Genomic DNA, 14,090 nt, shown 5'->3' with positions numbered 1-14,090 from the left:
TGCGTTTACTAACAAAGGGAAAGATTTTTGTCATTTTTGTTGTTTTTTTTTTTAACGCGTAATGGCGGCGATCTGCGATTTTTTTTGCGGTACTGCGACATTGCGGCGGACAGATCGGACCCTTGACTGACATTTTTGACACTTTTGGGGTTACCAGTGACATTTCTACAGTAATCAGTGCTATATATATGCACTGTTACTGTAAAAATACACTGGTAGTGAAGGGGTTAACTTTATTTGAGAGAGAGGGGCTGTGTGTGTCCCTAGGGGCGTGATTCTAACTGTGATTGGCTGTGGCTTCAACTGTATGCAGAGTGATCAATGGATCTACATAGTAGATCCATGTGATCATCTCTCATACAGAGAGGAGAATGACAGGCAGCTTGTTTACACAAGCTGCCTGACTTTCTCCCTCTCCCCCGCCGATCGCAGAGTGGCCGGCGGCGATCGGGTCCGCCGGTCACATGCGCGGGGGGGTCCGTGACCACGCGGGAGCGCGCCTCCGGCGGCGCGCGCTCGCTCCCTAAACCCTCACAGGCGAGCGACGTAGACCTACGTCACTTTGCCTGTGAGGGGCTGACCGCCGCCGTAGATAGTCGTGCGGCGGTCGGCAAGTGGTTAACTTTTTCCACATTTTGTTATATCACAGCCTTATTCCAAAATGGATTAAATTCAATATTTTCCTTAAAATCCTAAAAACAATACCCCATAATGACAATGTGAAAGAAGTTGGTTTTAAATCTTTGCAAATTGTATTAAAAATAAAAAACGAAAAAAATCACTTGCACATAAGTATTCACTGCTTTTGCCATGACACTCAAAATTGAGCTCAGGTGCATCCTGTTTCCACTGATCATCCTTGAGATGTTTCTACAACTTGAGTCCAACTGTGGTAAATTCAGTGGATTGGACATGATTTGGAAAGGCACACACCTGTCTATATGAGGTCCCACAGTTAACAGTGCATGTCAGAGCACAAATCCAGCCATGAAGTCCAAGGAATTGTCTGTAGAGACCTCTGATGCAGGATTGTATCGAGGCACAGAGTTGGGGAAGGGTACAGAAAAATTTATGCAACATTGAAGGTCCCAATGAGCACAGTGGCCTCCATCATCCGTAATGGAAGAAGTTTGGAACCACCAGGACTCTTCCTAGAGCGGGCCACCCAGCCAAACTGAGGGGGAGAAGGGCCTTAATCGGGGAGTTGACCAATAACCTTATAGTCACTCTGAGAGAGCTCCAGCATTTCTCTGTGGAGAGAAGAACCATCCAGAAGAACAACCATCTCTGCAGCACTCCACCAATCAGGCCTGTATGGAAGAGTGGCAGACGGAAGCACTCCTCAGTAAAAGGCACATGACAGCCCACCTGGAGTTTGGTACCTGAAGGACTCTTAGATCATGAGAAACAAAATTCTCTGGTCTGATGAAACAAAGATTGAACACTTTGGCCTGAATGACAAGTGGCACTGCTCATCACTTGGCCAATACCATGCCTATAGTGAAGGATGGTAGTGGCAGCATCATGCTGTGGGGATGTTTCCCAGCAGCAGGAACTGTGAGACTAGTCAGGATTGAGTGAAAGATGAAGGCTGTAATGTATGGACCTTGTTGAAAACCTGCTCCAGAGTGCTCTGGACCTCAGACTGGGGCGAAGATTCATCTTCCAACAGAACAAGATAAAGGAATGTCTACATGTCCTTGAGTGGCCAAGCCAAAGCCCAGACTTGAACCTAATTGAACATCTCTGGGGAGATCTGAAAATGGCTGTGCAACGACCCTCCCCATCTAACCTGATGGCGCTTGAGAAGTCCTGCAAAGAAGGGGAGAAACTGCCTAAAACTAGGTGTGCCAAGCTTGTAGCATTATATTTAAAAAGACGAGGTTGTAATTGGTGCCAAAGGTGTTTCAACAAAGTACTGAGCGCAAAGGCTGTGAATACTTATGTACATGTGATTATTTTAGTTTTTTTATTTTTAATAAATTTTCAAAGATTTCAAACAAACTTCTTTCACGTTGTCATTATGGGGTATTGTTTGTAGAATTAAGAGGAAAATAAATTTAATCCATTTTGAAATAAAGCTGTAACATAATAAAATGTGGAAAAAGTGAAGCGCTGTGAATACTTTCCGGATGCACTGTATAGTGTGTCCTATGGTTTTGGTGCGCTTTCTGAAATCTCACAGAATCTCCTGCGCTTTCAGTAAATGCACCAAGCATGCGGGACGTAATAGTATTCTACAAGAAAGCATAGCTAACCCACTCCAAACACACAGGTACACTGCAATGCTCCCATCTTGCAGTCAAACTACACAGCATAAGTGTGAAATCAGCCTTAGTATCTCCAATCTTACATAGGAGTTTTTGAAGCTCTTTTGCATATAAAAAAAAAAAAAAAAGAAAAGGGGCCTGAAAACCTCAAGAAAAAGGATTCCCTTTTAATTCTAAGTATGTGTTCACATACACAGTGCGCTTCCACTTTGGTGTAAAAAATCCTGCTTACCGCAATTTAGGAGCATGTTTGGGGAATTGACATATGTGAGAATTTGATGTGGGTTTCCCCACTTCCAAATCGCATTACATGCGAGTGTGCCTGGCGCACAATGGAGCCGGTTCACACAGTTCCGGGGTGGCTGCTGTCCACATTCCAAAAGGGTCCTGTGCATTATTTGGTCCAATTTAGGTGCAAATTCAGGCAAAAATTCGGACCAGATTCACACCGAACCCCATGCTGGGAACCACGGCCGCACATATGTGAATTCGGTCTTAAAAAAAAAAAAAAAAAAAAAAAAAAAATGCTCCTCCCCCTTGAAATGAATAGATGAATAGGACCTGTCAAAAACGCCTCCTTAACTCCTCAAAAACACACATGCTAAGCGTTTGAGTCACATGTCCTATAAAAAACGCACCGCAAACGCTGCAAAAGTGCAGCAAATCCCCCCCCTTATTAACGCCCATGCGTTTTACAGGCAGTTTTGATGTGAACCAGTGTGAAAGCAGTCTAAGATTCTGCAGTCAGGAGACATTAGAGTAAGATAGAAAAACTCCACATTTAAATATCTATTGCTAAAATATACTTTGCATGATACAAAAAGTGATAGGATAGCTCTCTTTTGAATATGTAGCAACCCAATATTGTTTTTTTATTTGTTATGAATAGTGTGCAAGATGCATACTAGCTTTCTCTGCATGCAGTAAGCAGGCTTAACGTTGGCCATACACTATATAATCTAAAAATTGTACAATTCTGTTCAATCCCCCTTAACCTTCCTAGCGGTATTCCCGAGTGTGACTCGGGGTTAGATTTTAGAGCCAAAAGCAGTAACCCCGAGTCACACTCGGGGTAGCGCTAGGAAGATCGCTGGATGCTGGAAGAGGTTTAAACTTACCTTTTCTCCGGGATCCAGCGAAGACTGCGAGCGGTATACGGCGGCGGAGCTTCTGCCCGATCGTCTGCGAGCCCCGGCTTCCGTCTCCGGCAACGTGACGTCCGCCGGGGGGTGGAACCGTTCAAAATAAAAAAAAAAAAAATCACATTACATTGCCCCCCAGTGCCCTTTCCTGCAGTTTTACTGTACTTTTTATGTAAATATATATATATATATATATATATACATAATTCTTGTGAATGAGCAGCCCAAACCAACTGTATACATATTATATATATATATGTATACATAATATATATATATATATAATGTATACAGTTGGTTTGGGCTGCTCATTCACAAGAATTACATGCAAAATAATGGTACCGCTTTCAGCACCTAAAATCCAAAAGAATCATACCGCCAGGGAGGTTAAAGAGGTTGTAAACCTCCCAAAAACAAAAACTTAAAAAATAAAACCCTGAAAGGCAAAGGCATAATGAGCTAGTATGCATTGGCGGTATTATATCCATCTGGAGAGATCCTTCTAAAGCTCTTCCTGTTAAATGAGGATTAACATCAGGGTCAGCAGAGGAAGGTGTCCCAACTGGAGATCCATTCCGGTTGATATCAACCAATCAATTTAGGGATCTTTTTAAACAGCTGCTTATCACCCAGGTTTAACCTCCAAAAAGGACATCAAATCCCAGTGGCGCAAGTTGTATACTACAGATTTAAGTATGCATATAATATGATGGCGTCTACCAGACAATAGGAATCTGCATAATAAACCTCCTCCGCTTCCCGGATTGTTGTATGCTGCAGTCTGCAAACCCAGAGAAAGCTCTGAAGGTGACAGTTTTGCAGTAAATGCTTGCTTGACTCGGAAAAGCATAGAAGATTGGATTGCCAAGCAGAAGACTACTGCAGCTCCCAATCACAAGCCTGGGTGCAAAAGGCCGCACCTTAAAGAGGACAGTAGTTTGCCTGATTGCCCTGAATGATTAGGAACAGCCATATGATCCATTTATCCTATCAAGGCTCCCTTTGGTTGCTGTATGAAGTGGAAAAGTCCAGGTGTTGTTTGACCCAGTTTGGGTCAGTCATTGAGGTGAGGGGCTAGTCTGTGTGGTGATGGATTTGTTTCAACGTATCACTTCAAGTTCACAGATTTAGTGCACTACCATCTGCACAGGCCCCTCCTGCATAGACTTTACCTATTTTAGTACTATTGTTCTAGTTTTTTTAGGCGCTGCACTATTTTATCATATATGATTGTGGGAGCTATGATTTGTAAAGCTCACCATACCAATTTTATGTTTACCACAATTATTGAAGAAACCTTCTTGGTTGAAGCTGCCCCCCAGACCCCCCCCCCCCACCGTTATTATTACCTGAATGTTCCAGCGACGAGCACGAGCCCAGCAGCTACAGTCGCTGTCTTGGGTCCTCATTGGATAGATTGATAGCAGCGGGAGCCAATAAAATCCAGTGACACAAGAGCAGGGGGTGGGGGCCAAGTCCTGCTGTCTATATCAATGGACGCAACAGCAGGTGCTCCCTGTGAAAGTGGCTCCCTGTGGGGGCACCCGATGAAGAGGAGGAGCCAGAAGCAAAACCGGGGCACCCCAGAAGAGGAGGATTGGAACTGCTCTATGCAAAAACCTTGCACAGAGCAGGTAAGTATAACATGTTTATTTTTACAAAAAAAAAACAAACAAAAACCTTAACAATCACTTTAATATGAGCGCCCACCTGAATGATGCAATCAGTCTGTATCCAATCAGGCAGGCCCTCACACTGCAATGTTATTGGAAGATCTAAAGGAGATTGCGCAGTCAGGGTGGACTTACACTTTAAGCTCATTATTCATGTTACAATCTAACACTAAATCCCTGTATCTATAGAAATTCACAATCTAACACTTACTTACGAACTACCTTTTTTAAAGCTGATCCAATCCAGTTTTAGGGGCAGAAGCTCTGCAGAGAGCACAGCCGACAACAGCTGTGAAATGAATGGGGAGTGAGGTCACCCATAGACTTACTATGGGGCTTCCTTGTCGGTTGTGTCCTTAACACTGGCCTCCACACCGAAGCCGCGGCTGTCAGCGCAGGATCGAGTCGGATGAGCTTCAAAAAAGGTAAGTGTACTGATTTCTTCTTTACAAGGCTAGATAGGTTAGTGTTAGATTGTGGATATCTGTAGATACAGGGATTTTAGTATTAGGGTGGCCTTCTACTTTAACTCTTGGAAGGAGCAGCCCCCAGGCATTGTTATCTTTATCTATCTTTTACTACTTGGTGAACCAGTGACCTGGAACAAGCCTGAGCATATAAGCTCCTGATATGCATATGCTTGTACTGAGGTCAGTGACTCAGCAGTGAAGGGTAATCATCATTTTTTTTTCTAAATGGTACACAGTATTAAAATGACAATGTTAGTTTTTGTGCATTGCAATGCACTCTGTATTGAACAGTTCACCATGAAATGCGACTTAAAGCCTTTTCATTTCAGGCAAAAATGCAAAAGGTGTGAATCCAGTCAACAGCACACTCCAGTCAAACCTTTTTTTCCTGTTTTGGACAGAGTGGGAAAGGTTTAGAGCCCTGAACTTAGTATAACTGTTGGTTGGGGCATGGTATTGCTAATTCTCATGCACCTGAACCAGCCAAGATTCGATCCATCTATGGCCAGCTTTAGAAAGCACTCAAAAAAGCAGAGGATCAACTTTGCACCCTGTCAACTAGCATTTTTAAAAGTGGAGGTTAGCAGTACCAGCCACCATATTTCTCCCAACACAGATTTCCTTTATAGTCATTATTTTATTAATCAGCACTGGCCCATGACCTCATTCACACCTATATGGTGTTATGAAATGTATTAAGGTTTTGTTGCATTATGTCTGGCATTACTGTGCATTAAGTCATCCTATTCATTTAAATGGACCAAAAATTGCACACAAATTATTTTACGTTGGGATGCTATTCAAAATGAATATTTATGCAATGCATCCTAGTATGTGCGTTGAGGTAATGTGTGTGGCCAGCTTATGTTTTAACATCTATATCTGATAAGGAACATAAAATAGATAACTTTGCATACACTATCCCAGTAAATCAAAATATCTCAACTCTGTAAGCAATCCTATTCCTCATCCAAAAAAAAAAAAAGTTTTTTATTTGGCCTACACCAGAAGTACTGAATAAAAATTATTGGAGGTCTGATCATTTTTTTTTCCGGTCGATGTCCGAATCACATATTTGTGCGATCCTTCACATCACAGACCTCCTCCTTGTATATCACAATCCAATTCTTACATCAGTGTCCTTAGTCCCCCCCTGCATATCACAAACCCTCCTTTACATCACAGTCCCCCACTTCATGTCACAATTTCCTTTTCGCAGTGGTGCCCTCTGCCCCCTTCACACCACCCTCCCCCTACAGCGGTGTCCAATGGATCATTCACATGACCCTCCTTATGGGCCATACACACTAAGATTTTCTAAAGACTTTTTCCTTTAGACTTACCAAAACCATAGAATACGAGGTCAGACCTAAATACTTTCAATTTGTATGCAATCTGGCAGGCCCTTGCACTACATAGAAAAGGTAAATCTGAAGGAAATCTAACCACAAAAGTTGGATAGTGTGTATCCATCCTAACTCTTCTACCTTACATGGGAACACAGAGCAGAGAGCTGGAGGCAAGACAGCTCTGGATAGAGGGAGGAAGTGGCCAGAGTTAACTTTTCATATTACCAAGCTTGTAATCACCCTGCACCCTAAGCAACCAATCACCTGCTGATTAACTTGAAAAGGTAACTGCCTTCTATTCAAAGCTGTCCTGCCTCTAGCGCTCCACTCTGCTGTGAGAAGGACAGTGGGAGAGGCTTGGGGAAAGAAGTGGCTTCTAAATGGCAGGACTGTGGCGGTCTGGATGGGGCTGTGGCTCAGTCCGCATCCAGACTGTGGTCCGCCATTTAGGGATATCTGATCTACACCATTTCTAAAAGAACTTCAGTCAGGATAAAATGTATTATATTTAGAAAAATACCTGGTTATCTCTATCTCAAGAGTTAGGGAATCAGCTGTAAAACATTCACTGGCTGCATAAAAGCACCTGTTGCCCTCTAGTTCAAAATAGCTGGCTCTGGAATCTTATAATATTTTGTTCATCTACAGCAGTGGTTCTTAACCTGGGTTCGATCGAACCCCAGGGGTTCGGTGAGACAGTCTCAGGGGTTCGGCGGGGGGGCAACAGGGCAATTGCTCCCCCCGAGAAAATATTACTGATTGTGAGGCCAACCCCTCCCCGGGAAATCAGAGCTGCGGTCGGGACGACTCACAGCCATTACACATAGACACTTGACGCTCTGCCCCCTGTACCTCCCCCAGCAGGTTTCCAGCCTCCTGCAGGCTGCTTGCTGCTTGAGTGGGCGGGATGGGGATGTACCTGACCACGGAGATCGCGCCCACCTGGAAGAGGGAAGTGTGAGCAGCTGAGCAGAAGGAGCCGAGTGAATGTTCCTGGAGGTAGGCTCAGCTAGCTGTACATGGTGGATTAGTTTGCAAGCACCTCTATGCTAAGTCTGCTGAGTTACTGCAGCTTAGCATAAAGGTGCTGTTAGCTGACAAATGGAAATGCATGTCCTTTTCATTTAGCTCAATAAACATTGTGAATGCCCCCTGGTGTGTGCCCTCCTGATACCCCATGGTATGCCCTCCCAACACCTCCCCCCCAGTGTGTGTCCTCCTGACACCCCATGCTATGTCCTCCCAACCCCCCCAGTGTGTGCCCTCCTGATACCCCATGGTATGCCCTCCCAACACCTCCCCCCAATGTGTTCCCTCTTGACACCCCATGGTATGTCCTCCCAATCCCCCCAGTGTGTGCCCTCCTGATACCCCATGGTATGCCTTCCCAACCCCCCCCCCCCCAGTGTGTGCCCTCCTGGCTCCCCCAGTGTGTGCCCTCCCAACCAATGATGTGTGCCCTCCTGACACCCAGTGTGTGGCCTCCTGACTCTCCACTGGTGTGTGCCCTCACTACCCTCCCCCACAGTGTGTTTCCTTCTGACCCTCCCCCCAGTGTATGCCCTTCCAACCCCCTGGTGTGTGCCCTCATAACCCCCCGGTGTGTGCCCTCCTGACCCCCCCCCCAGTGTGTGCCCTCCTGACCCTCCCCTGGTGTGTGCCCTCCCAGCCCCCTGGTGTGTGGCTTTACTGATCCCTGTACACTGTCCTATCCTCTGTCCTGTCAACTCCTGTCCTCTGCCTTATTCTGTGTACACCGTCCTACAGCCTACTGACCACTCTATCCTTCCCTACAATCAACTGACCCATATAGACTGCCCTACATGCTACTAGCCTCTGTACACTGCCCTACATCCTACTGACCTTTCTACACTGCCCTAAAAACTACTGACCCCTATACACTGCCCTACATGTTACTGACCTCGCTACACTGCCCTACAAACTACTGAGCACTGTACACTGCCCTACAAACTACTGACCACTGCACACTGCCCTACAAACTACTCACTACTGTACGCTGCCCTACAAACTACTCACTACTGTACGCTGCCCTACAGCCTACTGGCCTCTGTACGCTGCCCTACAGCCTACTGGCCTCTGTATGCTGCCCTACAGCCTACTGGCCTCTGTACGCTGCCCTACAGCCTACTGGCCTCTGTACGCTGCCCTACAGCCTACTGGCCTCTGTACGCTGCCCTACAGCCTACTGACCTCTGTACGCTGCCCTACAGCCTACTGACCTCTGTACGCTGCCCTACATACTACTGACCTCTGTACATTTTACTTTGTATGATACGTTTAATTCAGTTCTGTAAACAACATCTTATTTTCTGGCCGTGCCCCTCCCGAGACTAGACTCATAAAATCATATTTTATTTTTCCAATTAAGAAGGGTTCGGTGAATGCGCATATGAAGCTGGTGGGGTTCAGTACCTCCAACAAGGTTAAGAACCACTGATCTACAGGGTATCTGCACACTCAGTGAAAATCTACAGAAGGACAAAAAACAGCCATGGTCAATCTTCATCTGTAGATTGTAAGCTCCTTGAGGGCAGGGACTGATGTGAATGTACAATATACAGTACATGTAAAGCACTGCAAAAATTTACGGCGCTATACAAGTACCTGTGATAAATAAAAATGTCCTGTGATGTGAAGCAATGAAATATTGGTATAGTGCTACTATTACCACCTTCATAGTTACCATCACTCAGCAGCAGAGGTGCACATGAAGAAAATGTTCTAAGCACAGTATGTTAATTGGGGTTTTGCTCGTGGCCAGTATTCCTATATAATGTGCCACATCCCTTAATTGAAGTACAAAAGGAAAATTCCCCTGAGTTTGGGACTTTTTAGGCACAAATTTGAAACCAATTCAGCAATGTATGCAAAAAATTATAATGTTTATTAAAGTGACAAAAATATAATATAAACAATAAAATCACAGGCAGTAAAAAAGCAAGAATAAAACCAGAGACGGATTGTAACCATCTAGATGACAGGAACCTGAGCCCGATATATTTCGGAAAATAACTTTTTCCTTTCTCCAAGGGCGGTTCTCTTTAGAGGTGCTCTGACAACAGAATAATAGCATAATTACAACACTATACATCATGACAGAAATTTTTTGCATTTTAAATATCATGTGTATATAGGCAGCGTTGTACAGATATATAGATCATTTCACATTAATTTATATGTTTATACGTATGTCTATGTTGAAAAGAGACACTTACATGGTTATCCTTGCAGTATAATATATTGCCTGTTGAACAAGTTAAAAGCAAGCTGGTTCACCGTGTTTCTGGATCCGCATTGTTATTGCATATATCCCGTAGGGTCATGTGTATGACCTATAAGTTGGATTAAACCGGATCATAGGATATAAATGAACCCCCGTGCCTCCAAATCAATATGGCCACCTGAAGTCCCAAAAGGATTGGACACCAAAACACTGACAAGATGGGCCAACTAAAGAAAAAGATATATGAAATAGAAGGGACATATCAGTCATAGGGTATAATTTGGCTAAAAAATATTTTGTTTTGTGGGTGGAGGTCACCAATGGGATCCATCAGTAAAAAGAAATAGTCATAATTACCTGTACGGCAGAAAGGGGAAGGGGAAGGGGAAATGCCACAGCGGTATGCCACCACACTCCGGACTGCACAAAGGCTATATTGGATGTGTGTGTGTCATTTATATAGTACCTTAGATTTGGTGAAATGGTCCGCAGCTGGTGTCCATAGTACGGGGCTTCCTGGATCACAGACGCCAGGACCGCCCCCGTCAGGGAGAGTGCGCACGACGGACGTCATGGCACCGACGTGGGCTGAAGTGGCGTCTGAGGCTGAAGCGGAGATCCTCAAAAAGGGCCTCAGCTTCTGCCCCACGTCTAACATAAATAAGTTCGAGGTCATAAAAGACTTGCACTTATTTGCACGCAAACTGAACTTTAAATGCATCTTTCACAAAGAAAACACGAAAAGTGCAGTTAAAGATCCTGCCCTAGATATTATCATTTCCCTATTGGAGGAAAACGAAGAAATAATTGATCGCGTCGACATTAATTTATTACTATCAGGTACTTTATCAGATCAAACTAAATACAACAAAAGTGCTACGACACTGAAAAAGAAATCGGACTTATACCCCACTATCCAGAATTCAAATATTAACGCATTCTTAAAGACTGTTTCCAGTGAAATTGAAAAAATGAAGATTTATCCCACTCCCCACGCTAATATTACCCCTCTACAAAGAGAGGCTATAAACAAACTTTCTGGCAACAAAGAAATAGTCATTAAACAGGCCGATAAGGGGGGCAATATTGTTATTATGGACAACATGCAATACGTCCAGATGTGTACCCAGATTCTTAATAACCCCAATTGGTACAGACGTATCACACCCGCTATCATCGCAAAATTTCATCAAGAATTCTATCATCTAATAGATCAGGCATACCTAAACACGGTCATTTCTAAACAAACCTGGGATTTTATTTGAACTAAATTTCCCAAGACACCAACATTCTATGGACTCCCCAAGGTCCATAAGAATCCTACCAACCCTCCGGGCAGACCCATTATATCGGGTAGGGGGACCATCTCAGAAAAACGCCAGCAGATTGGTTGACAGTTTTTTACAACCCTTTGTACAGGACCTACCATCCTTTACAAAGGATACAATCCATTTCCTAGGCAAGGTTGAGGACGTTCCCATCTCTCCTACGGCTCTACTTGTTACCATGGACGTAGAAGCATTATATAGTTCCATACCCCCTGAAAAAGGTGTCGCAGCAATCCGACACATTATTTCGCAAAGAGCATCAAATGACGCCTACAGTGAATTTATAGTAAGTCTCCTACAGTTTATTCTCACACACAACATCTTTACTTTTAATGGCTCCCACTACCTCCAGGTACAAGGCGTAGCGATGGGCACATGCTGTGCCCCATCCTACGCCAATTTGTACCTGGGGGAGTGGGAGGAATCCTTCCTAGGTGATTAAACCATGTCTCTATATACAGACCATATCAAACTATGGGCTCGTTATATAGATGACGTGTTCCTCATCTGGGAGGGCCCTCCTGAGCTGTTACATACATGCCTGGAGAGGATGAACAGGAACGACTTCAACCTGGTTTTTACAATGAATTCAGATCCTAACTGTGTGACCTTTCTGGATGTGGAGATCTCGAGGGGGGAGGATGGTACCCTACTTAGTGGACTCTACCGTAAGCCCACTGCGGGGAATACCATCCTCCACTGCTCGAGTTTCCACCCAGAACCGCTAATTCGATCTATCCCAGTCAGCCAATATCTACGACTGAGGCGTAACTGTAGTGATCTTAAATCTTTTCAACTTGCCGCTGATGACTTACGTGAAAGATTGACACGTAGAGGCTACTCAAAGATGTCACTCAAGAAGGCCTACAAAAGGGCTCTCTTCAGTGACAGACAGCAACTGTTAAAACCTTCAAAACAGAACAAAAATGACAGCGATAACCTCAGGATCATTACTCCTTATATGTACCAACACAACAAAATTAAAAAAATAGTGACCAAACACTGGCACTTCCTAACCTCTGATCCTGTTTTAGGACAATATCTTGCCAAGCTTCACATACAAAAGAGCTCCAGCACTCCGTGACAAATTAGTCCGGAGTGAATTTAACAATACTGGCACGGAGTGTTGTAAATACAAAGGTACATATATTTGTGGCTCATGCCACTACTGTGGTTATATGCTCACACATAAACACCCTAGGTTGCCAAACGGTCAAATCTTTAAGGCGCGACATTTTGCCAACTGTCGCACGATCGGCGTTGTGCATTTACTCCTATGCGAATGTGGGTGTTTTTACATAGGAAAGACAAAGCTGGAGTTCTGGTGACGAGCGTATCGCCATATCACCAGCATGCGCAAATCGGACCCTGAGCTTCCCCTCGGGCGACATGTGGGTCTAGTCCATGGGGGAAAATTCCCCAAAATAAATAAAGTTCCTGATTTTGGATCGTAAAGTCAGTTTTTGGAACAAAAGTCTCCTCCAGCTCGAGCTTAGGTGGATACATTCCTTAAGAGCAACTGAGCCCCCTGGCCTGAATGGGGTTATGTCATTTAAACCATTCCTAGAGGGATTTGCCTCGGGGTGGATGGAAAAGTAAATCTTCAATTATTGCTGTTATAGCACTATTAATTCTGTATATATCTCATGCTCTTTGTATATGTCATACTTATACTATATTGTGCACAATAATGTTATATATTGATCAGTTAAATCCAGGTTGCCTTCACTGTTAATTTTTGGACACGCAATTCAGTTTATATATATATATTGAATGTGGAATATCAAATGATGGCCTCTATGATCCAATTAATAATTGGCTTGATCATTAATCATATTTGCATATCATGTAGATTTATCTGGGATGTGGATGTTCAATCCCCGTCTCCTCCTCTATGTCCACCCCGGCACGGGGAGACAGATCGCCTATTGGCGTTCACTGTCCGTGGTCGGCTCCACCCGTCCCCGCCTCCTCCAGGCACTGGACGATCCGACCAACCAGAAACCGGATGTAGTCATCTACTTCCGGCTCCGTGACGGTGGAGCGCAGACGCCACTTCTGCCCACGTCGGTGCCATGACGTCCGTCATGCGCACTCTCCCTGACGGGGGCGGTCCTGGCGTCTGTGATCCAGGAAGCCCCGTACTATGGACACCAGCTGCAGACCATTTCACCAAATCTAAGGTACTATATAAATGACACACACATCCAATATAGCCTTTGTGCAGTCCGGAGTGTGCTGGCATACCGCTGTGGCATTTCCCCTTTCTGCCGTACAGGTAATTATGACTTTTTTACTGATGGACCCCATCGGATCCCATTGGTGACCTCCATCCACAAAACAAAATATTTTTTAGCCAAATTATACCCTATGACTGATATGTCCCTTCTATTTCATACATCTTTTTCTTTAGTTGGCCCATCTTGTCAGTGTTTTGGTGTCCAATCCTTTTGGGACTTCAGGTGGCCATATTGATTTGGAGGCACGGGGGTTCATTTATATCCTATGATCAGGTTTAATCCAACTTATAGGTCATATACATGACCCTACGGGATATATGAAATAACAATGCGGATCCAGAAACACGGTGAACCAGCTTGCTTTTAACTTGTTC

This window comes from Pelophylax lessonae (genome assembly GCF_965119305.1).
Source record: "Pelophylax lessonae genome assembly, chromosome: 3".
Lineage (NCBI taxonomy): Eukaryota > Metazoa > Chordata > Amphibia > Anura > Ranidae > Pelophylax > Pelophylax lessonae.
Note: the sequence above shows the minus strand (reverse complement) of the source record.